We start from the raw sequence: 22,799 nt of genomic DNA, 5'->3' as shown, positions 1-22,799 counted from the left end.
TCTGGCTGTCATTCCATTTGATAGAATCCCATATTGATTTCAATCTCACATGTGTTATTCAGATGACCTTTAAGGATTCATTCATTCAGGATAGGCATTCCTGAATGATAAATATAACAAAGGTTTCAGATTCAGGTCTGCCCTTTATTTATCACTAGTCTTTTTTGGTGACTGTTATGTATTGCTCTCACTTTTTCATATCTGACATATTTGTTATTTTGCCTAATGCTTTGCATCACCTTTTCTTTCTCAGTTATAATAACACATGCCTATTGGTTGGAAGCTGAGAGAGAATAGCTCTTACAATGTTATAAAACTAGAGCAGAGCCTCCTGGCTAGCACTAAAGTGATAGACATGGTTTAGCCCTTTGCAAGCATCTCATAAAATGATATTGTTGTAGTTTATTTAGTTAGACTGATTTTGGCTGCAAGTATTAGAAACCCCAACTTAACATGTCTTAAATAATGAGGGGATTCATTATCTTATATAGCAAAAACTCCAGATGTAGGGCAGTCCCAAGGTTAGTTAAGCCGATAACAGTTTTCTAATGTCATCAAAATCCTACTTTACATTGATCTTTCTACTCTGCCATCCTCAGCATCTCCTTTCAGGCTGACTTCCCTCAAGGTCCTAAGGTGGGTGCTGCAGTTTCTTAACAACATGCAGACATGACAACATCCAGGAGCAGAAGGGGAGGCCTTTCTTCTGTATCTAATCCTCTCATCAGCCTAAGCTACACCACATGTCCTAGCATAAAGCAGTCACTGCAAAGAGAACTGGACACATTCTGATTCAACCCCAGGTCTAGTGCTGGGGCTGGCTCCAGAAATAGGGCCACTTCCCTTGAAGCCAATGAAGGGTTTGATGCCTGGTAAAAATTGGGGCTTAATGAACAAGACCTGAACAACATTGGGATTCTGTGAGCAAGAAAAAAGGTGGGCATAGGGAGGATCTTCTGGGTGGGCAACTCCCAGTGTTCGTTATACTACTAACTCAACAGTATTTTCTTTCTTCAGAGAGTAGATATTGCTATAATGCCACTGAAAATGTTATCAAAATAGTGAGATGCCGTGAGGACTGGCTGGTTGCTGAAGATCAAGGAACCATTTTATAGGGCAAAGGTAACAGGATAAACTATTCTGCTGACCACAGGGAAACATTTTATTTCTCTCTAAAGCAAATTAATTAAAGTCTAATTTTTCAAATAATTTCTGTGCAGCTCTAGTTAACCTTCTGGTTGTTCTCGTTGGCTTTATGTACAAGTGCTCCATCTCGATGAGAAGGGAAGACCTTCAGCTTTTAGAAGCAACAGTTCCTTTATTTTAATTTTTTCCTTCTGTCTGACGGTCTCACACCAACTCTTTTAAAAAGAGTTAAAATTATAGCTTTGCAATTGGGAAGTAATGGGGGGAAAAGGGACTAATTGAGATCACTGACAGAGAAGAAACTATCTGGAAGAGAAAATATACTGTAATCTTCAAAGAGCTGGATAATTAAACACAAAAATTTGTTTGAAAAGTTCATAAAAACTCAATGTGATATTATTTCTAATTGATCCCAGTGAAGTCTATAGAGTCAGGAAACTGAGAGAAATTGGTATAGACATAAAACATAGTCTGGGGAATTCACACACCATGAATTACCCAATGCCTTTCTGAAAGAAAATGTGAAAGTCTATGGCTATTACTTGACCTCAGTGCTAACTTGAAGGAAAGATGAACAGGTTTATGAGAACATATGGAATAGCAATATGTGTCATCCACAGAAAACGAAATCAGGAACAGGAACAAGATTATCCATTCATTGTGACCTATGTATGTGTCAAGAATTTACTTGCATTGTTTCATTTGATCCTTGCAAACCCTTTGAGGCAGTTGCAATGGAGGCAGGCATAATCATGAGGAGTTATGTAATTTGAACTTGTAATGTTTCAGGCAAATAGAAGACATTTTTAGTCCTTTTTTTTTTGGCACACATGTCAGTCTATTGTTGGGTATACTGGCTCACCTCACTTCTAAGGTGAGTGTACAGAAGCCCATGCATGGGTCAGAGTTGAGCTATGTGAGAATTATTATTGTTATTTTTTTATTAATTTCAGAGAGAGGAAGGGAGGGGGAGATAGAAACATCAATGATGAGAGAGTCACTGATCGGCTGCCTCCTGCACGCCCCCAACTGGGGATCGAGCCTGCAACCCGGGCATGTGCCCTGACTGGGAATAGAACTGTGACCTCCTGGTTCATAGGTTGGTGCTCAACCACTGAGCCACACTAGCTGGGCAATGTGAGAATTATTAAGCAATTTTATCTGATACATGTTTTCAAAGCCTCATTGTGTTTGATAAATTCAGTAAAGCAGGAAAGAGTTACAAAATCAAATTCACCAGCCATTCACCTTGAGACTGAATTCTTTCATATTGCAGATATACATATATTTTTAAGTTGATAAAATATAGTTATGTGTACATCTTCAATATGTAATAGAAGAATCTCCCTGGATCACTTCAATAACTTTGAAACTTAAAAAAAAATTTTTTTTTTGAAAAAGATACATCTTGCTGATTAGCATGGAACAGAATTTAAAATATTGCTCCAATAACTTTTAAGCCTAGATATGGCATAACTTAAAAAAGATACAACCTGATAATAAATATTGGTGTGGACAGAAAAGGGATGTAGAAGGAAAGAGAAAGCAGGTCTGGACTTCAAAGTGCACTTGGCTTATTCACATGCAAAGGCACCGTTTGGGTTCCAAGCAATTATTTTTACTGCTTGTCAGCACTCAGGGTCACCATTGCTTCAGCCCAAATAAAGAAACTCGTTAGTAAAAGATGTCCTAGAGAACAGCATGACTCATTTACTTGAGAAATCGAAGGCAAAAGTAACCCCTAGCTAATAATATTTTGGAGTTATTTTTGAGAAGAGGAGAGATGCAGAGGAATTACTAAAAATATAAAGGGCAATTCTGAATGAAAAATTCATTCCAGATCAGCTAGTTTGGAAATGAGCATGATTTTCACGTATGCCATTAAATATGACCTTACTCGGAATCGTACTGGTGTTATTCTTATTTTTCAACTGCTGAGAGCGGAAATCAGTCCCCAAGGTAATGTCTTCTAGTGTTTTCTTAGGCATAAGGAAGACCCGGACTGAGCACTTGTGAAAAAGAGGAAGAAAGGCAAGGATGGAAGAGAATTATTTGGGATCTCAGGCAGGTGGTAAAACCATCTTCAGGGTTTTTCATTAACATTCTGCACAATAAGCATCCTAGATTTTTTTGATAGCAATGTGCACAAACAGAAAATAATACTGAGAAAGTTCCTAAATCATAGACATAATGACATAAAGCTCATCTCTTTTCTTTCATTGGTGGGGGGCAACTTATTGAAAAATGTTTTATTTCCTCATATGAGAGGCATATTCTACTGTCGATGAGCTTTCAACAGTAAAATTCATCCTGAAAACAAATTTGTGAGATTTCAGGTTTTCTCCCTCTGAAGACATATACCCCCAAGAGTCCCTAGTTCATAGCAAGCCTCAAATATAGTCAGAAAGAGACCAGGAGAGATGGGAATCAATATGCAAATTTGTCTTGAGGGGCTCTCCTGGGCTGACCTGGTCTTTGTCATACCCGCTGGACTGCTGATATCAGCAGGTTGACAACAAATCAATTTTGACTTCACTCTGAAGTGGGTGCCAAAGTCTGGAGCACAAGTAATCTGATGACCTCAAGCCAGCTACCAAAGTAACGCTGGACACGCTTAAGTATTTTGTGACCACGAGAATGACAAAGACATACTGCATCATTGTGGTTGCCCCCAATGTACTGTTATAAGTTTAACCTTGAAGAAAGTAAGGATTTGAAATAAAAATTGATGTCACTCTTTTAGAGCAAGATATAAACAGGTGATGTTAGGCCAAGTCTGATTGTTGTAAGTGTGGCCACTGTGAGTATTTTGTAACCATCACATCTCAGTAAAACATTTATTCTGACTACATATCCTGATTTAGATATTTCTAAGTCTGTTAGAATAAAGGCTCGAGCACCTATCTTGAGCTTAGAGCTCTCCTACCCACAGAATGTGCCTCTCTGGGCCAGGAATCATCTACTCTCCTCTGACTTGGATCTGGAGACATGAGCTCAGAGCCTGGCTCAAAGGGACAGGTACTCAGGAAGCCCTTCCAGGGTCACTGGATTCTAGTAACTACCCATCCATGTGGTTCCTTCCCGTTTCATAGAGAGAAAGGAACATTTGCTTTTCTTCAGATACCTCTCAGCATGTTCAGGACAATAAAGAAGACACAGCTGGTCCTCCTCTGTTGGGGAATTTATAGGACATAGAGTCTCAGCTGTCGGGCCCTCGGTCACTGCTAACATACAGTGTGATGTTATCCGAAGAATTACGGAGGATCTGGGAGACTCCTGTGCAGCTCTTGCTGCCTGACAGCTGCATTCTGTGACTCTTCCAAGGGCAAGAGAAGGGCTCATTAAATCCAGAAGTTCCCCAGCTAGTTGCTTAAAATCAAACAGTAAAGCTGCGGAAAGGCAGAGCCTCTTCCTTCTCCAGCAGCCTGTGGGGTGTTCACTTCTGACAAATGAAAGCTGCCTTCCAAGCCTCAGGGACAGGGGCGTGGGCAGAAATCTGGCTGAATCTAGACAAATTATGGCCAGAAAAGACCTACAGATGGGGAAACTGAGGACACACGTGGTGTATGGATTCTCTGCAAGTGAGATTTAATGCTGATATTTAGATCATCAGGCCAGCCTCCCCCTGGATAAGAATATCATCACCCAGGCTCGTGTCCCCCTGTCTGCAAGGCAGCTCGGGCTCCCTAAATCTCTGCTCTCCACATGGAACAATTTAATTTTCTTTTTCAGACACGTATGATGTGATTCACTGATCTTTGCCTTTCAAGGCTGGCTTTTATTCTACGGCCCTGAAAAATGTCTATTTTCCTAAGCAGGCCTTACAAAGAAACCTCAACTTAGATGTTGGTAGGCTTGTGGTGTCTGTGTCTTGGCCTTATATGTTATAAGGCAGGCCCTCAGATAGGAACGAAACAGAATTCTACATCCTAAAAATATCAAGTGGTTTCAAATGGAATTATTATTATTATTTTTAAAAGCAGATATGTCTTGGTTCTGGCTACTATGACAAGGTACATCAACTGGGTAGCCTATAAACAACAGAAATTTCTTTCTCACAGTTCTGTAGGCAGAAAGTCTGAGATCGGGACGCCAGCATAGGTGGGTTCTGGTGAGGGCCCTCTTCCAGGTGTCAGACTGGTCACTTCTCATTGGTCCCTCACATTGTACCTTCACGGGGCCGGAGAGTGAGCAGCTCCCTGACCTCTTCTTCCAAGGGCACTAATCCCATTCCTGAGTGTTCCACCATCACTACCTCATTACCTCCCACACTTCTTGCCTCCTAACACCATCCCGTTGGGGATTAAATTTCAGCATATGAATTTTGGAGGGACACAGGCTTTCAGCCCACAACAGGAGGTGCACGAGATATGATACATTTTGGGGAGAGTGAAATAAACGACTTCCAAAATACATGGAAAAATGTTCAAGTGGAAACATGGAAAATAGAAAACATGCAGAGTGAAGCAGCATCCAGATCAGGAACGAGACAGTCTGAGTTTCTAACTGTCTCTTTGAGCAGTGCACCCAGACCTCCAGGCCTCAGGAACAGTTTTGTAGGAGATTACGCAGTCCCTGTGCCTGAGTGATACTGTTAATGATTTTTAAAAATCGGAGTTAAATATGGAATTAGTGATGAGACCGTAATATCTGTAATATCTGTCACCCTTAATTGCTGACCGCTGATTCACACATTCCAGTTGACTCCAAGGGAGTTCGCTTTCCTCCAGCTCCACCGGCTGCAGGTGGAAGCCATGTGCTTAGAAGGGGACCTTGCTGATGGGGCAGGAGAGTGACCCACAGAGTCCTGGGATTACGAGTGTCCTGGGGAGGCCTTTGAGGAAGGTGAATGTATAAAGAACCTAAAGTATTACTGCTTCTGGAAGATTTTCATGGAATTGGGGTAAAAGGAGAGAGAGGATGGAAGGTATATGTTGGGAAATGATTTGTTATTTTTAGGGGAAACACATCTTGTTTTTAAGCCCATTTTCTAGTGTAGGGACCAGCTCTTCAACATCTTCCTCTGCAGCTCCACTTCCATACTTGAGGGCCACTGCCATTCGTGGGCTTAGTTTTTGACTCTGTTAGCCCCCATTACTTTGGCTCTTTTGAAAAACTACCCCAACAAGCACTTGTATTTTTGCTCCTTTATTTACTTATACTATTCCTGTATCTCACTTTTAACAATGATGAATGAAACTACCCCAACGTTCTGATTATGTAGCATATGCTGGCCCTTTTGGGTCAAATTCCTTTTTGATATTTCTCAACATCACGTTATAGCAGCTGTATTCCAAATATGGCATGCGCCTAGAGCCTCTAGGCCTTTCTACAATATTTATATTGAGCTCTTTTGCATACTGTATTGATTCCTGACTCTTTGGCTTTTAAAAACCATTTTCTCATTACGTTCTCTCATCTGGTGTTTTACCTTCTATCTCCCTGTTTCCAGACTCTCCCGCGTGTTTCACATTAAATGACCTAGAAGACAATAGTGTATAGGTCATAACCCTCCCCCTTCAGAAACTTCCCCGACCTATAGAGATACTGTTGACATTCCTTAACTTGGCATTCAAGCTCATCATCTGACCTAATAATTTCTTATTCACTGCCTCCCCTAAAAGACCCCAATGATCTGCTCAGACCCGTCTCCCCAGGCCCCTCATAAATGCATCCCTCAGCCTGACCCCGGGGTCTCTGCTGCCCTCAGCACCTGCTCTCAGCCTGCTTCCCACGCTTCCCAGTGACCCGAAGCCCACCCATGTGTTACATGCCTCCCCTGACTCCCTTCAGGAGCATCATCCTACCCTGCCTCCCCAGCTCTGCATCTGCCCCACGGAGCCATGCCCATTTGGTAAGTAAGCATCATAAAATGGTGCAGAGCAGGAATTTCGTCTTTTTTTTCCCCCTTACAATTTTCGTATTGAACTGTATCCTTTTTACAAAAATAGGACTCTTGTTTTGTTTTGTCAAGGTTAGTTGAAATGAGTTTCAATTTTCATGAGTGGTGTAGTCATGGGTGACTACTTTTCTATATACTTTTGTATTTTCCAAAAATATTGCAGTTAGCGTTTTTTATAATAGTAACAAGACCTTCTTCTAGTGGCGACAACCATATAGAGTAGGTATTCCTATCCCCATTGTACATGTCAGGTGGCCTATTTCAATCCTACCTAAGTCTTTCTGACTCCAAAGCTGAAGCTCTTAACCATTATAAGGAATGAAAAAAGCTTTACTTATTTCGTTACATTTTTGAGAGCATTAGTAAGCCCGTTTGTATACATCAATTAGAAGATTATGCATTTGCCATTCCTTCATTCAGGGTTCAGCAGATTGTATTTTGGCCACACCAGTATCACCCCCATGCCTTTCTCATGTGACTGACACACTGAATATGGGGTCTGTCACTTCCACTTGACTCTGTGAGGAGGGGCTGTGACAGCTCTAACTAGTAGACTATGTGTGATGAGAGTGATACTCTGTCATACATAGCCTACTGCTTGCTGGGTCATAATGCCTGGTTGTCTCTCCTTCCTCCCCCCCTCCCTCGCTCCCTCGCTCCCTCGCTCCCTCGCTCCCCCCCTCACTCGCTCCCTCCCCACACCCTTTCTCCTGGAACCTTGTTGCAGTGGATAAACACTCTTAGTGAAGAGGGAGAAGATTTGATCTGGGAATAGAGTAGAGTAGACAAAGTTGTTAAGAAATAAATACATTGTGGAACTTCATGTAAAGAAGGGACATTTAATTTGAGGAAACAGGAAAATAAATTTTTAAAAAGCAGACCTGAGAAAAAGCTGGGGCAAGAAAGACATAGGGGTACTCTTTAAGATAAGTTTATTTGGGCAGCACACAAATACACAAATACACTTTGGTTGTAGCATCATGACAAATGATGAGAGAGTTGATGGTTGGTATAAGTGCTAAAGAGAAAGATGCATTGTGCCTGACACTTGTCACTTAAAAATATTATATTCCATTAACTTGATAAATGATAACATCCTTAATCATTCTCCTTTCCTTGGGCAATTGGGTTATTTCTGAATACTTGTAATTGTAATCGTGTTGTACACAGGATTTTACAGTCGGAGGTGATTTCCTTTTTGTATTTTCCAGTCTGTATAGTATTAATTATTTCACTGCTTTGTCACTTATTTGGAGAAATCTGGCTATTGATCACTTACAAGTTCCCTAAGTATTATGCAAAATAATTTTTCCATGTATTGGCTTTCTATTTGTTATAGTTTTATATTTATTTTATTACAGTTTAGTATGCAGTTTTAACATGTTTTTAATTAACCTCTCTTGTGCCTAATGGTTTTCCTTTGATGATGATGATCATCTGTCAGATGATCTCTGTAATAGTTAAGTCTCTCGTTTTTAGATAGGAAGAAACACTCTTTTACGTTAAAATTGTTTCAAATTATTTGATCTTTTTGAAATGTAGAGCCATGAAGTTATGGAGAAGTGAATTATGGATTTTTATAATTCTTCTCCACACTGACATCCTCATTAATAGTTATTAATGATAATTTTTTCATTCATTATTGTGTTACTGTATTTTGGCATTTATTCAGGTCTTATAATAATTTGATTCCTTTTCTTGATTAGCTTTTCTATTTTATCAATTTATTTTTCTGCATTAATTACTTTGTGGTTTCAGTAATTTTCACTTTATAGCATAGGTTAGCATCTCCTAAGGTAAGAGCAAGCCCAAAAGCCATGGGGAAGAACTGTGGCATATGCATTTTTTAGAAGATAGATTTTCTTTTTCTCTATTCCAAGCTAAGGATGTCACAGACAGTTTTTTCCTTTGTTACTTTCCCTTGGTAGAAGGCGTTTTAAAAAATTTCATACTTTTTGGGTTTTTGCATGTTCTTATTTCCAAGCTCCCATCTTTCTCAACCTAAAGTATCATCCACTGTTTCCCGTTAGGCTCCTAAAGTTCCAGGCTTTATGATCCCAGTATTAGTAAACACCACCTAGTATTAGTAAATGCTTACCAATGCATTTTAAAGTATGTTTGTTGTATTTTATTAAGAATTTTGAAGATTTTTAGACTTACTAGAGCCTATATTACCAGAAGCAGAAATTCCCTGATTAGACACCAAATAGTGTTTTATTTTGTCTCCCCTTTCTGTCAGATTTTGTTGGTGAACTATGGAGTCATTCAACTATAATTTCACTTGCTAAAACTGTTTATGTTTCTTGCATTTAGGTTTTGTGTGGGTTTTCTGTGCATGATACCTTCAGTGTTGTAAAAATATTTTTCTACTGGGGCCGTTTTGTTTTTATGTCCACCAACATTCTGGGTTCCTAGAGTGGGGTAGAACGCAGGAGTTAATTTAGTTAAAACATTTAAAAAATGTTAGTTAGTTTTCAAATATTTGGACTAAGTTTTACACTTGTTCTAACAATTTAAGCACAGAAACCACCTACTAATAAAATATGGCTGGCTGGCTAATCAGCTCCTCTTTTCTCACCCTGTGGGGTGGAGGAAGTGGGGAGAGAATCTAAGGTCTGTGTGGGTGCACATCTCTCTTTCTTGGGCCAAGCCAAAAGCGCTGTGAAAGTGGGCAGAGTGTTTTTCATGTCTCTCTTAAACACTTATTTTAAAGATTAAAAGCTACGATATGTATAAAAGAGCTGCAGTAATTAGCTTGAACAAGAGGGTCCATAAAATGTTCCACATAATTTTTCAAATATAATGTGTTGGTTCAGTGACATTATGAATATTTAAAAAATTTTTTTTCTTTCATCACGTCTTTTTAATCACTGGAATAATAATGGCTTATTTCAGGCTCCTGTAGTGATATTAAATTTTCTCTATTATTGATGTCTTTTCTGGATTGCTAATATCTCTCTTTCTCTCTGTTTTTGTTAGTGCAACTTTTTTTTTAATCTATATTTTTTATTGATTTTAGAGAGAGAGGAAAAGAGAGGGAGAGAGAGAGACTTCGATGGGAGAGAATCAACATGAATCAGCTGCCTCTTACTGGGGATCGGGCTCGAAACCTGGGCATTAGCCCCGACTGGAATCCAACCGGTGACCTCTTGGTGCATGGGTTGACACTCAACCACTGAGCAACACTGGCCGGGTTGTTAGTGCAACTTTTATTTTATCTTTAATGGTGGTGGTATGTATCAGTATGTCCTACTGGCAAATTTTTTGACATTTCAGCTCACTTCAGCATACATTTCTAAAAGATAAGGATGTTTAACTTACATAAGCACAATATCATAATTGCACCTGTGACAAAATTAATTCTTTTTTACTATCTAATACCTGGACCACGCTCACATATTCTTTATCTTTCTATTGGCAAAATTTTAAAGGATGGTCTTACTTAATATAACATGCTCAAGTAAATTAACCTCACTTCCCCTTCATATGTTGGAAAACCATTCAAGAGCCAATACAAAGAGATAAGATGGTAAAGAAATTTGATATATATTTTTAAGATATGGCTACTTGTGCTTCATTAAAACAGTATAAAGTACTTACCAGCGCAGAATTTTTTCTTACATTTTTAAGATCGATTTTCTTTTGCATTAATTTATTGTTTTGAAGCTATTTGTGATGTTTTTCAGTATGGATATTTCTCTATGTTTGAGGATTTCATTAGTTATTATGTTTGGTTTTGGTTGTTGTTGATAGTGGTGGTTGTAGCCAGAAGCGAAATCCTGTATTACTACTAAAATATTTTTCTGGAACCTTTTCAGGTCAACTTACATAAAAAGCCAGAACAGTCTAGGGCAACTTATAAGTGAATACCTGAGAACTAAGGAATCTGAGGAGAATTCACAAAGGAATTGAGATGAGCACTGTGTTATAATGTAGCATAAAGTCTCCCAGGATTTTGAGAAAACAGCAGCTACTCCACCACTGATCTTTTAACTTAGGAGCTCTCATAGACATTTACAAGCCTACACACCAGAGCTAAAGCACGACAGCTCTGCTTTTGCCCAGGTGATGGCATTTGTAGTCGTTTGTGGAGGGTACAGCACCAGGCAAACAAATAGTTTTCAGACAGCCCTAGAGGGGAGCTTTGTTTTTAAGTCCTCAATAGTTAATTTAAGTAAAATTCAGTAACGCTGCAAGCAGTAAAGCTGATAGAGTGAAACACTCAATAATAATTTTAAAAGACTAAGACACTTAGTGGTAAAATTGATGAGTATCTTTCAGGGAACCTGGGTAAATGAATTAGCTGAAACAAGAATTAAGAAAGACTTTAGTTAGAGGAATATGTCATTAAGATAGGTTTCTTAAACTTTAATATGCCTACAGACACCTGGGGTTCTTGTTACAATAAAGGTGCTGACTCTGCTGGTCTAGGGTGGTGCCTGGCATTCTGTGTTTCTAACAAGCCTTCCAGGTAATGGTTGGTGCTGCTGGCTTATGGACCACCCTTTGAGAATAAAGGGTCTACACTCAGACTTCAGCAACAGAATGAGACAGAAGAGGAGGAAATGTCCAGTAAACTATATAAAAATCAATTCAGAGAATAGTGCTGGATGAGTATGTGTGTTTAAATGTAAATGGCATGATACATGTAATTTGCTTTAAACTCTTAGGAGATATTACCCACTCTAAATTCAAAGAATAGAATTCATAATTCTAGCAAATACATGAAAAATATAGAAAATAGAAAAAACATGCACAATAAAATTTTTAAATAAAACATGCATTCAGTATAAAATGGGAGACTTCACAGTAATAATTAAGTTATATATTTAAATAATAAGCGTACTGTAGTTATAGGTTCTCACCTGGAAATAGCAGAGAGACACTAGCTCTACAGAAGAGCCAAGGGAATGGGTTGGTGACAGCTTCCTGACTTAAAATTCTGCCTTTGCTTATTGGCTCTATTTGTTCAGGTAACTCCTGGCAACCAAACTGTGCTTCAGTTTCTTCATCTATAAAATGGGATAATAGTGCACCCAGCTCTTAAGGTTCTTAAGAGTATTAAATGTGCAAAACAGCAACTCAGAACAATGCCAGATTTATATTTGGCAATTCTCAGTGTGTACTTTTATTACTGCAGTAATATTAATAAGGCACTTCTAAACCACTTTGATTTAGAGATTTAAAAAATAGTTTCAAAAAGTAGTTTTCCTGAGTCTATTTTGTTGCTAAATTGCCTATGGGAAAATATTTTGATTATATGAATAAACAAGAAAATGAAAACTTATGATTAAGTAAAATTATCAGCAAAATTAGAGCGTATCATTTAGAGAAAATTTTTTTATCAACTGAGTAAAAGGTCTGATGATTAAAATAAAAGGATAGAAATAAATTATTCCTAGTATTCAGTTGTTGGTGTGCTTTAAATGTAAGCTGTGCTTTGGGTGGTGGGCACACAGTGCAATCTACAGATATTGTAACATAGAAACCCACATCTGAAAACTATATGATCATATTAACCAATGTCACCCCAATACATTTAATACAAATAAAAGACACACACACACAAACAACATACACATGGGCCGTGGCTTTGGGGGTGGTGCTTTTACAACTGCTTTTCCTCGGCTTGGATTAAGCCTACATTTCAAAATGCCTGAGCCTTGATGATTACCTCTGTGAATTTTCATTATTGATGCTTAATCTAGGTATAATTATAATTCAGAAAAGAAAAAGTTTTTTTCTGTCTTACTGTGTGCAGACAGAGATAAATGGGTGTTTATTGTGTTTCTTTTGTTCAATTTATATTTTCTTTCCAAAGTTTAAATGCAGACAGTTATAAAAACCTATAATTCTAAACCTTTGTTTTGTTTGTGTTTTTCTTTTCTGAAATAATTGTTTCATAAAATAATAAACAAGAGAAAATTAGAAAGGAATCCAACTGATAGCTGTTGTAGTGTTTGCAAAAGGAAATAACTTCAAAGGTAGGTATAATACCATCTGACTCTAGATGTTTTCTGGCTAGTGTAGCTCAAATATACCAGTATGCTTTAACATGGAATATATGTGCATTTTATGGTGATTTCCTTTTATTAAAGCCAGCAATGAATAAGTAATTTGAAGAGGAATATTATATGTTGACAATATGGAAAAAGGCTTGTGTTTCAGTGAAAACATCAATGTTCTGCGTGTGCTGTTCTGAATTATTACACCTATAGATGGTGAGGAAGAACATTTACAGATTGAAATCTCCTCTTTTACTTCTTCCTGATTATCTTTAAAATAAGGGGTTATTTTTAAAATCTATTTGTAATTTTCCCCCCAGTGGTACATACAGGTGGGTGGGGATCCCAATGCCACTTAAAAAAGTAAACTATTGAAGTATAACAATTCATATGGAGAAGTGAGCTAATCTAGTGTATAGCTTGATACATTTTTGCAAAGTGAACACACCTGAAGATCCAGGAATAAAGAAATAATAGTATTAGTATCTCAAAAGCTTCCTTTATGTTTTCTCTTGGTCACTTATACCAAACAAGAGATCTCCTCCCAATATTTTATATAAATGCTGTCACGTAGTATGTACTTTTTTGTTTATGATCTTTTACCCTAAACATTTCTGATAGTTATCCATGTTGGTGATGTAACTGTGGTTTGTTCATTCTCATTAATGTATAGAATTTTATTGTTTGAGTAGATCTTAATTTGTTAATCAGGTCTACTATTAATGGATATCTGGGCTGTTTCTAATTTGTGTCTACTCTGAAGAATGCTACTATAAACATTCTTGTACATAATTTTGGCAACCATTGTATGCCTTTGAGGTGGTTATAAACCTAGAAATGGAGTTTGCCCAGCCATACAGTGTGCATATATATGTCCACCTTTAGTAGATGCTACCAAACCATTTTCTAAAATCCTACCAATTTCCACCATCTGCTCCCCTCAAACAGAATATGGCAGTGTCATTGCTCCATATCCCTGCCAACTCTTGATAGTGTGCGTTCTTTTTATTTAAGCCACATTTGTCTGCATGTAGTGATATCTCATTGTAATTTTTACTGGCATTTCCAAAGGACTAATAAAGTTGAGGAAATTTTAATATGCTTATTGAAAATTTGAATGCCCTCTTTTGTAAAATTTTTATTTCTGTCTTTTGCTTATTTTTCTATTGAGTTGTCTGTCTTGCTCTTATTGATTTGTAGGAGTTTATTTAAATAATTTGAATACCAGTCATTATCAGATATATTTATTACAAATTTCTTCTTCTGATCTGTGGCTTTTCATTCTCTACTTGGCATCTTTTGATGAACAGAAGTTCTTAGTTTAAATACTGTCACTCTTGCCCTGCTGGGCGGGCTCAGCGGTTGAGCATCGACCTAGGATCCAGGCGATCGGAGTTCGGTTCCTGGTCAGGGCACATGCCCGGGTTGCGGGCTCGATCCCCAGTCTGGGGCATGCAGGAGGCAGCCATCAATGACTCTCTCATCATTGATGTTTCTATCTCTCTCTCCCTCTCCTTTCCTCTCTGAAATCAATAAAGATATATATATATATATTTTTAAAAAGCTAATTTAAATAAATACTGTCAAACTTATCATTTTTCTCTTTTATGGTCACCACTTTTTTCTATGCTGTTTAAGAAAGCATTGCTTACCCCAAAGGGAAAGTTATCACCTTCTAAAAGCTTTATTGTTTTATTTTCCACATTTAGCTATACAGCCCTCTGAAACTGATTTTTGTATGGATAGGAGTTAAGATTCACTTTCCTATCTCAAACAGATCTATAATTCATTCAATACCATGTAGTACAGAGGTTGTCCGTTCTCCACTGCTCTTTATTGTCCAACTTGCCATAATTTACTTGTGTAATTAGTTGTCACACTTTGTGTGGGTTTGTTTCTGGACTCTTTTTCATTCCATGTATCTGTTTGTTTGTTTTTGTACCAATTACACACTATGTTAATTACAAAAGCTTTATAATAAATTTGATACCTGGTAATTAAAGACTTACAGCTTTGTTCTTCTTTAATATCACCTTGGCTAATCTTGGCCTTTTGCATTCCTGTAGAAATGTTATCTTGTTAACTTAAAATTAAAAAACCAACTACTGTGATTTCAATTGAGATTACACTGAATACATGAATCAATTACAGAATTGACATCTTTATAATATTGAATCATCCAATATGAGCAAGGTATACCTCTTTCCATTTATTTGTTTGCTTTATTTTGTCTAAGTAATGTTTTGTAGGTTTTGGTGTAGAGGTCATGAACATCTTTTGTTAGATTTATTCCAGGGTATTTGAGATTTTTGAACTCAATGTAAAATGTATAATTTCTATTTTACTTTGTTGTTATATAGTAGCACAACTGATTTCTGTACAATGACCTTAAATTCAGTAGCCTTACTAAATTTACTAATAAAATTAATAGTTCTTCTGTGGACTCGTTATTTATTATTTTAATTAAACATTTTTATTTATTGATTTTAGAGAAAGAGGGAGAAAGAGAGAGAGGCATCGATTTGTTGTTCCACTTATCCATGCATTCATTGGTTTCTTCTTGCATGTGCCCTGACCAGGGATTGAACCTGCAACCTTGGCATTTCAGGGCTCTTATTTTAATTTATATGTATTTCATTATTTATTAAAAGAAATGGATGCAATATCACACAATCTCCCTTATAAGTGGAATCTAATGTATATAATAAACTGACAAACAAAATAAGAACAGACTGACATATCTCATAGGGGAGGAATTGGGGGTGGGAAGAGATTAATCAAAGGCCTCAGATACATATATGCATAACCAATGGATACAGACAATAGTGTGGTGAAGGCCTGGGGTGGGGCAGGGGCTGAGGGGAGTGGGGTAAAGGGGGGTATTGGGGGTGTCTGTAATACTGTCAACAATAAAAAAATTTTTTTAACAAGGGTTTTTTTTTTTTTTTTATGTCTTTATTGATTTCAGAGAGAGGAAGGGGGAAGGAGAGAGAGATAGAAACATCAAAGATGAATCATTGATTGACTGCCTCTTGCTCACCCCTATTGGGGATCAAGCCTGCAACCCAGGCATGTGCCCTGACCAGGAATCCAACCTCAATCTCCTGAATCATAGGTTGATGCTCAACTGCTGAGTCATGCCAGCTGGGCAGCTATAAATTTTTTTAAAAAAAGATATGGATTTAAAATTATTGTCTTCATTGGAATTTTTATTTTTAAATATTAACTGAATAATAACAATTGATATTAATAATAAAAAGAAAAACTGGACTCAGATAAGAGTATTCAATAGTGTGTTAGTATTTCAGTTGGTGTTAGAAAAATTGGAATTATTGACTCATCTCTGTCTTCAGCTGCATAATACTCTTAAGTAAACAAGTCTATCAATGTGGCCTTTAGTTTCCTTATCTGTAAAATGATGATATTGGATTAGATAAGCTTTAGTTCCTTTTTATCAGGGGTGAATGACTCAGACAACTTTTGGGTAGGTGGTTGTGCATTAGGATGTTTTCCCTTTCTTCTGCTGTTGTCCTGATGGCATTGTGACTGTGGGGGCAATGGGCCTCATGTGATCTCATTTTGGTGAAAGTAATGATCGGGACCATGTCCACTGAACACTCCCATGTCTTCTGCTCAGGGCCCTTGGGAACTCTTATCTCCCCTGGATGCCACACATGTTGGCTCTGGGGATAATGGGATGCTGTCTTTAGATACTTCCCTCTCTCCTCTTATGCCCCTAACTGCTCCTATGTCATGTTAAATACTGAATGCTGGTTTTCTCAGAGAATCTGGAGTCCCCTTCTGTCTATGCCCTGAAAATCAGTCTGCTAGGCCTGAAGCTCCCATTCCCATGTTCATCTGGGGATTTAACTTAGGAGAAGGGAAATGAAGACTTGATGTTTTTCCTCTTGCTCCTCTGCTTTTCATCTTTTCCAAGCAACTTTTCAGGCCAAGGTAGTTTTTCATACCTTTTACATCATACCCTATGTTTTCTCCACTCTTAGAATCACAAAACTCCATGACCTAGTTCTCTAGGTCTGACTTCTAATATGGCAACTAAGCTTGTGGTTTTAAAAATCCCTTTCTCCCTACACAAGGTTGATATTTAAAACCATTGTCTTGCTATGGATCCAGAATTCTCCCTGGATGTCAAACTCTAAACTGCTCCTTATTTTATTTATCTTGTAACAATCCTAAATCTCCTTGAGATAAGTGCTACTGACAGCAGACAGGCAAGGTCAAACACAAAGAAATGCAAAACCTTTGCATGTGGATGTATTTCCAAAATTAGCAACCTTGTTATATGATGGCCCGCACCTCTCTCACATTCCTTCGTTTGCTACCTTTTTCCTATCTGACATATTAGTTTGTTCAAATGTTCTTTAAATTTTACGTGACAATAGGACTTGTTATGCAATTTCTATCATAGGATATGGTAAGGTATTTATACCACATAAGTTAACTCTGTCTTATCTTTGTTAATAGGTATTTAATACATGGAAAGTGGGCATGTGCTTATTAGGAACCTCCTTCCTATGTGTTAAACACTGAATTAAGTACTGAAGGGGATAGGTGATAGGTAAAAGATACAATAACTGTCCTTGAGGGACTCAAAATATAGTAGGAGAGACGTGACAGCCTAAAACTACCCAAGAAGGCAATATAAATTATAGGCATTAACTGTAATTGCTACATGAGGTCAGAGGATCATAAATCAACAGAGCCCACAGTACCTGGGGATCACTTTGTGGAGAAGTTGGCATTAAAGCTTTGACAGGGAGGTAAATTTGGAAGGTGCTGAAAAGAATTGAACCGCAACCAGGAGGAATAGACAAGGAGAATGGAACTGGGAGAGACAACATGGGAGTCATCAGCACTCTGCCTGAGTCAATAGGACAGATTATATTGACGACCAATGTAAAATTCATGGAATACTCAGGAAAATTTTTAAAAAAAGTATATCTGGTAGACATACTGTACAATTTTCAACTGCTTCTCCCATGGGTCTCTTAAAGCTCGAATTATAAAAACTAATATGATAGGTTGTAAAACTGGAAAATTTTGACCCTTAAAGGGAATAGCTACCAGACACCAAAGTGATTTATGAGATAGATCACCTTGCAGGAATTCCCTAGTAGGAGCATGAGAACTTTTTGATAACTTTTACATTCACACTCCAACAGGATGGGATATTTGGAGATTAAAGGCAGAATTTGCGGGGGGGGGGGGGGCGTGAACTGAGGGTCCACTAGGAATATCCACAAGGAGATAAGTTGTGATATGTTTCCCTGTTTATCCCTCTCGTTGCTGGAAAAAGGTGCTTCAGGGAGACTTGGTGAGAGTGTAATATATGTCTCTTGAAGTTTTGGGGTGGTAGTCAAAACACCGGACTGGTTTCTGATGAATCTAAAGACCAAGAGATGAACTAATGAGCAGTGTATGGTAGAGCAAAGTGGAAATGCTGTACTGGGATTCACCTATTTCCCCAGGGTTAGTTAGAGAGTGGAACAGATGTGGCCATGCATGTGAGAGCACTGTCACAAGGCTGTCTAGGTCCTATCCCGGGAGGTTGCCCGGGGACTGGCTGGTCTCAGCACACAGAAGCCAAAGCTGTCACTTGGGGCTGTGGCTGTAATGTGTGGTAAAGTGAGACAGTATGACTCATATCAAGTCCCCAGTGATTGGAGAACGGGGAGCAAGCACTGATTGAGGATCAGCTTTAAATACATACCAGCTCTCTTAGTGACCAGAAGTAACTTTCCTTTTCCACTTGCCTCTTCTTTTCCTCCCTTCCCTCTTTCACGCCACTCCCATATTCCAGAGACATTGGAACTAGGGTTAACTGTTGGAGAAGAAAGACCCGGGGAAAAAACATGGGCTGCTTGCCCTTGGCTGTTGGAGCAGATCCCAGCTATGGATGGGAGACAATTTAAACTTTAAATCTTTTTTTTATATGTAGCTGGGTATTCTAATTTCTAAGTTGAGAATTTGTTTGGTGACTCAATGTAACTGTAAGATGTTTTTAGAGCTCCAATTGATCAGAGTATATAGATAAGGGCCTAGTTCTTACTGGCTCAAAAGATGTTACTTTAGTTTCCTGGAGCTGCTGTAACAAATTAGCACAAACTGGGTGGCTTAGAACAAGAGACATTTATTTTCTCAGAGTTCTGGAGGCTACAAGTCCAAAATAAAAATGCCAACAGGGCTATGTTCTCCCTGAAAGCTCCAGCAGATGATTTGTTCCATTAACATCCTCTGAGCTTCGTGGGGTTGCCTCCATCCTTGGCATTCCTCATCTTGTAGATGAATCCCTCGGATCTTGGCCTCCCTAGTCACACGGTGACTTTCCTCTGTGTTTTTGCCTCATATGACACTCTCCCATGGGCACTGCAGGTCAGCCCTGTGTAGTCTGGTCTCCATGTTTTCGTACACTTCCAGTTTTTGAAATGCATTGTCCCAGCATCTTGGAAAAATATATCCCTAGTTACTTGCCTGTCAGATTTAGTTTTTCAAAGTCCTCTCTTGTGATTTTTTTTTTTTTTTTTTTTAGACCAAACGGGACTGACTGTCAGCTGGTGTGCACAAATTCAGCTGTCCTGATTAATTTTTTAAAGATTATTTTTAAATCCCCGCTTCCTGACTGCAGAATATTCTTTCAATATTTTTCTGTTGCTTCAACACATTATGTATTGTTTAATGATGGCATTTTCACCAATTCCTTGAAATAATTGTCTACAGATGTTTCCTCCACTGAACTGTTCCTCTTGAGTCATTTGTGTTTATTATATTTTCTCTAGAGTCTGTTACGGGCCCCAGCTTGCAGTAGGGGGTCACTAGGTGGTTTCTGAATTGGGTTGAGTGTTCACAAGGTAGAATAGGGTCAGTTGCTTTAAGTGAATCTTGAAGTACAGCCCGGTTTCCTGGAGGGCTTCTTTGAACTAAAATCCTCAACAAAATGAAGGGGAGCCATTTCAGTGAAGTGGTTGGCGGCTTTCTCATCTGAAATGGTGCTCAATCTTTTCTCCTCTCCTTTGGCAGAGTCAGATTAAGCAATAGGCAAATTAGGTAATGTCCAGTATGAAATTTATTGGGGTGACATTGGTTAATAAAATTATATAGGTTTCAGAGTGTGTGTGTGGAAGGAAAACTAGTAAAGGGAAAAAAAGTCAAATTTATGGCGATGGAAGGAGATTTGACTTTGGGTGGCAAACACACAAAGCAATACACACATGATGCATTTTTTTGTAAGGAGAATGATGATAGAAAGGAGTAATAATGATGTTGATAATTATATTAGCTAACATTCATTAGTTCTATGTCCTTTATATGTATTTATCTTGTTTATTTATCCTATCAGCTCTATGGAGTAGAAATCATTATCGTTCCAATATTACAGATGAAAAATGAAGGCTTACAGAGTTTAATTTACTTGCTCAAGATCACATAGCTATTAAGATACGGTGATTGCATTTATATGACTATTCTTATAATGACTGTTATAGCCAATTAATCAATATTGCTTTTAACTGTTAGCATTTCTTCAAATAACTTTCTTAACGGGCGAATTTAAATGCTTCACCTATGTGCATGACAGTCCTTTCTGGAAAGCTATTGCTCAGTCTTGAATTTTGTATCCTCAAATCTGCACATTCAGATAATGATGCCATAAAATCTTTTATGGGATACTCCTCAAGATTGCTATATGCTAAGGGAGGGTATAAGATATATTTTCATAACTTTTGACTTCTATGCTTCCCTCCTTGTTGCAGCATGGAAAAGCTCTCAAATCGTATCTACGAGGAGGGTAATCTGCAATTATTTACAGAGGCATCTCACAATATCTCATTTTATCACTTTTTGCGGAAAAACAGAATAGAAAAACAACCACACTTTCGTGAATATTTTAAAACCCATACTCACTGGGGGAGGGAGGAAAGTAAGTTTAGATAATTGCAAATTCCATTTCAGTCCGTTGTGTTCCACGTAAATGTTCTGTCTCAACACGCTCACACCTGATCTTTTCAAATGACGGGAGCTAATGCTTTGCCTTCCTCAAGTGCGAGGCTTGTTCCCATGTGACAAAGGGAGACAGGCAAAGAAAACGGGCCGAGTGTCTCCCACCGCCCGTCACCCTGTTCTGGGCTGCCTGGGCGACGGGACCTTTGGGGAAGTTATTTGGCATATAAGCCAGTGGTTCCCAAGGCAGCTGCTGAATATTTTGTTAAATGATTTTCTTCTCTGACCTTTATTACTAATGAATCTTCCTTAAGAAGCACTTAAAGAGTAAAAAGAAAGGTTGTTTTTATTAATCTCTTTTCTCTTTGCCCACAGAACCCAAAGAAATGGTATCTGGCAAGAGATCTGAACTCTTTTACGAAAAATTAGACCAAGGTAATACTTATTGTAAATTTTTTAGTCTGTTTAACTCTGATACATTAAACTCATTGGCTTTCTTTGATTACTGGTTTTAGCTATTGAATACATAATGGTAAATCATTATCTGAAAAGTGGAGGGAATGGGTTATAATGATTACCGTATTTATGAAGTAACAGTAAAATTTAAAATGTATTTTAGGCTATCAAAACATTTGGATAATGGTCAGTTTTCTGACACCACATTTCTGTTAATATATGAATAGGCTCTTGACCAGAAGATTGTATTCTCTTTGTTTGGAAATAACTTCAATTAATTTATCACATTTACAATGCCAGACAATAAGAGAATTAGATTCTTGTCAGAGAGCAATGATAAGAATTTCCTTCTAGTTAAGCATTAGTCAGATGTTTTTACATATTACTTTTTGAATATGCAAAATATTTTAGTACAAATTCCTCTCAAAATCTGTTGAATTTTATGAAGGCACCATCATGCAAATCATATTTTCTTTGGAAAGACTGAATTATATCCTACATATAGTTGCTGACTAGCATGCCTGATTATGTTTAACAGTTGCAAATATAGTTGCAAAATTTTGAAATTGCTATGTGATTTTTTTTTTACTTATATTGGCTTAAAAATATGAACACTTGTGCAAATATCCTAATGATAAATATGTGTAAACAAAGTGTACGATACAGATATACAATGTGTGCATATTTTGTGAATAAGGGTCCTATCTAAAAGAGTTTTTTCAGCAAAGTTTCTAAAAGGTTAGAACTCTGATGGGAACTGTACCCATCTATTCAATGTTTTCTATTTATAGAGCTATGCAAATATGATGTTACTATATGTATATGTATAAGAGATTTGTTGAAATGTATGTAGACTGCTTACTAATTGAAACTGATTGGGCTTTACCTTTGACAAATTGTCAAATTCCTAAAAACAAATGAGTGTTGAAACAAAGGTAGCATTTAAATTTAATGGACATCAGCAGAAAACTTATTTCTCACCTTGAATTTGCAGTTGAGCAAAAATAAGTTTTGAGGTTGAATTACAAATTGGGGTATCTCTACTCATTTCTGATTCCAGTTCATTCTTCAAAGGAGGTGTAAAACCCTTAAGGAAGCAGCTTCTCTCCCCTAAAGGCGATTTGGAATTGTAGGCACTCCATTCAAGTTTTATCTGTACTTAAATTTTAATTGAATCTATAAAATAATTTAAAATGGTTAATGACAGCAATGGAGGGCTGCCTTTTGCATAGAACTATTAACCGTGACTCCCTGCAGAGAGACATGGCCATGAGCACTGATACCTAGACTGTGTGTGGAAGATGTTGACACTGAGATATAGGCAAAGGCAGAGA

The 22,799-nt window shown here is 37.7% G+C and overlaps 1 protein-coding gene across 4 annotated transcripts in view; it reads left to right on the top strand.

The window, feature by feature from the left end:
• Positions 1-22,799, top strand: part of INPP4B (inositol polyphosphate-4-phosphatase type II B) — a 528,611-nt gene that overhangs the window by 66,307 nt on the left and 439,505 nt on the right. For all 4 annotated transcript variants that reach the window (XM_081135695.1, XM_081135696.1, XM_081135693.1 and 1 more), the window contains one exon: positions 21,385-21,444. The gene's annotated coding sequence lies outside the window, so the exon portion shown is untranslated. The remainder of the gene's footprint in view (positions 1-21,384; positions 21,445-22,799) is intronic.

The sequence above is a fragment of the Miniopterus schreibersii genome (genome assembly GCF_964146895.1).
Source record: "Miniopterus schreibersii genome assembly, chromosome: 4".
In the NCBI taxonomy this organism is placed as follows: Eukaryota; Metazoa; Chordata; class Mammalia; order Chiroptera; family Miniopteridae; genus Miniopterus; species Miniopterus schreibersii.
Note: the sequence above shows the minus strand (reverse complement) of the source record. Positions and strands in the feature narration are given on the sequence as shown.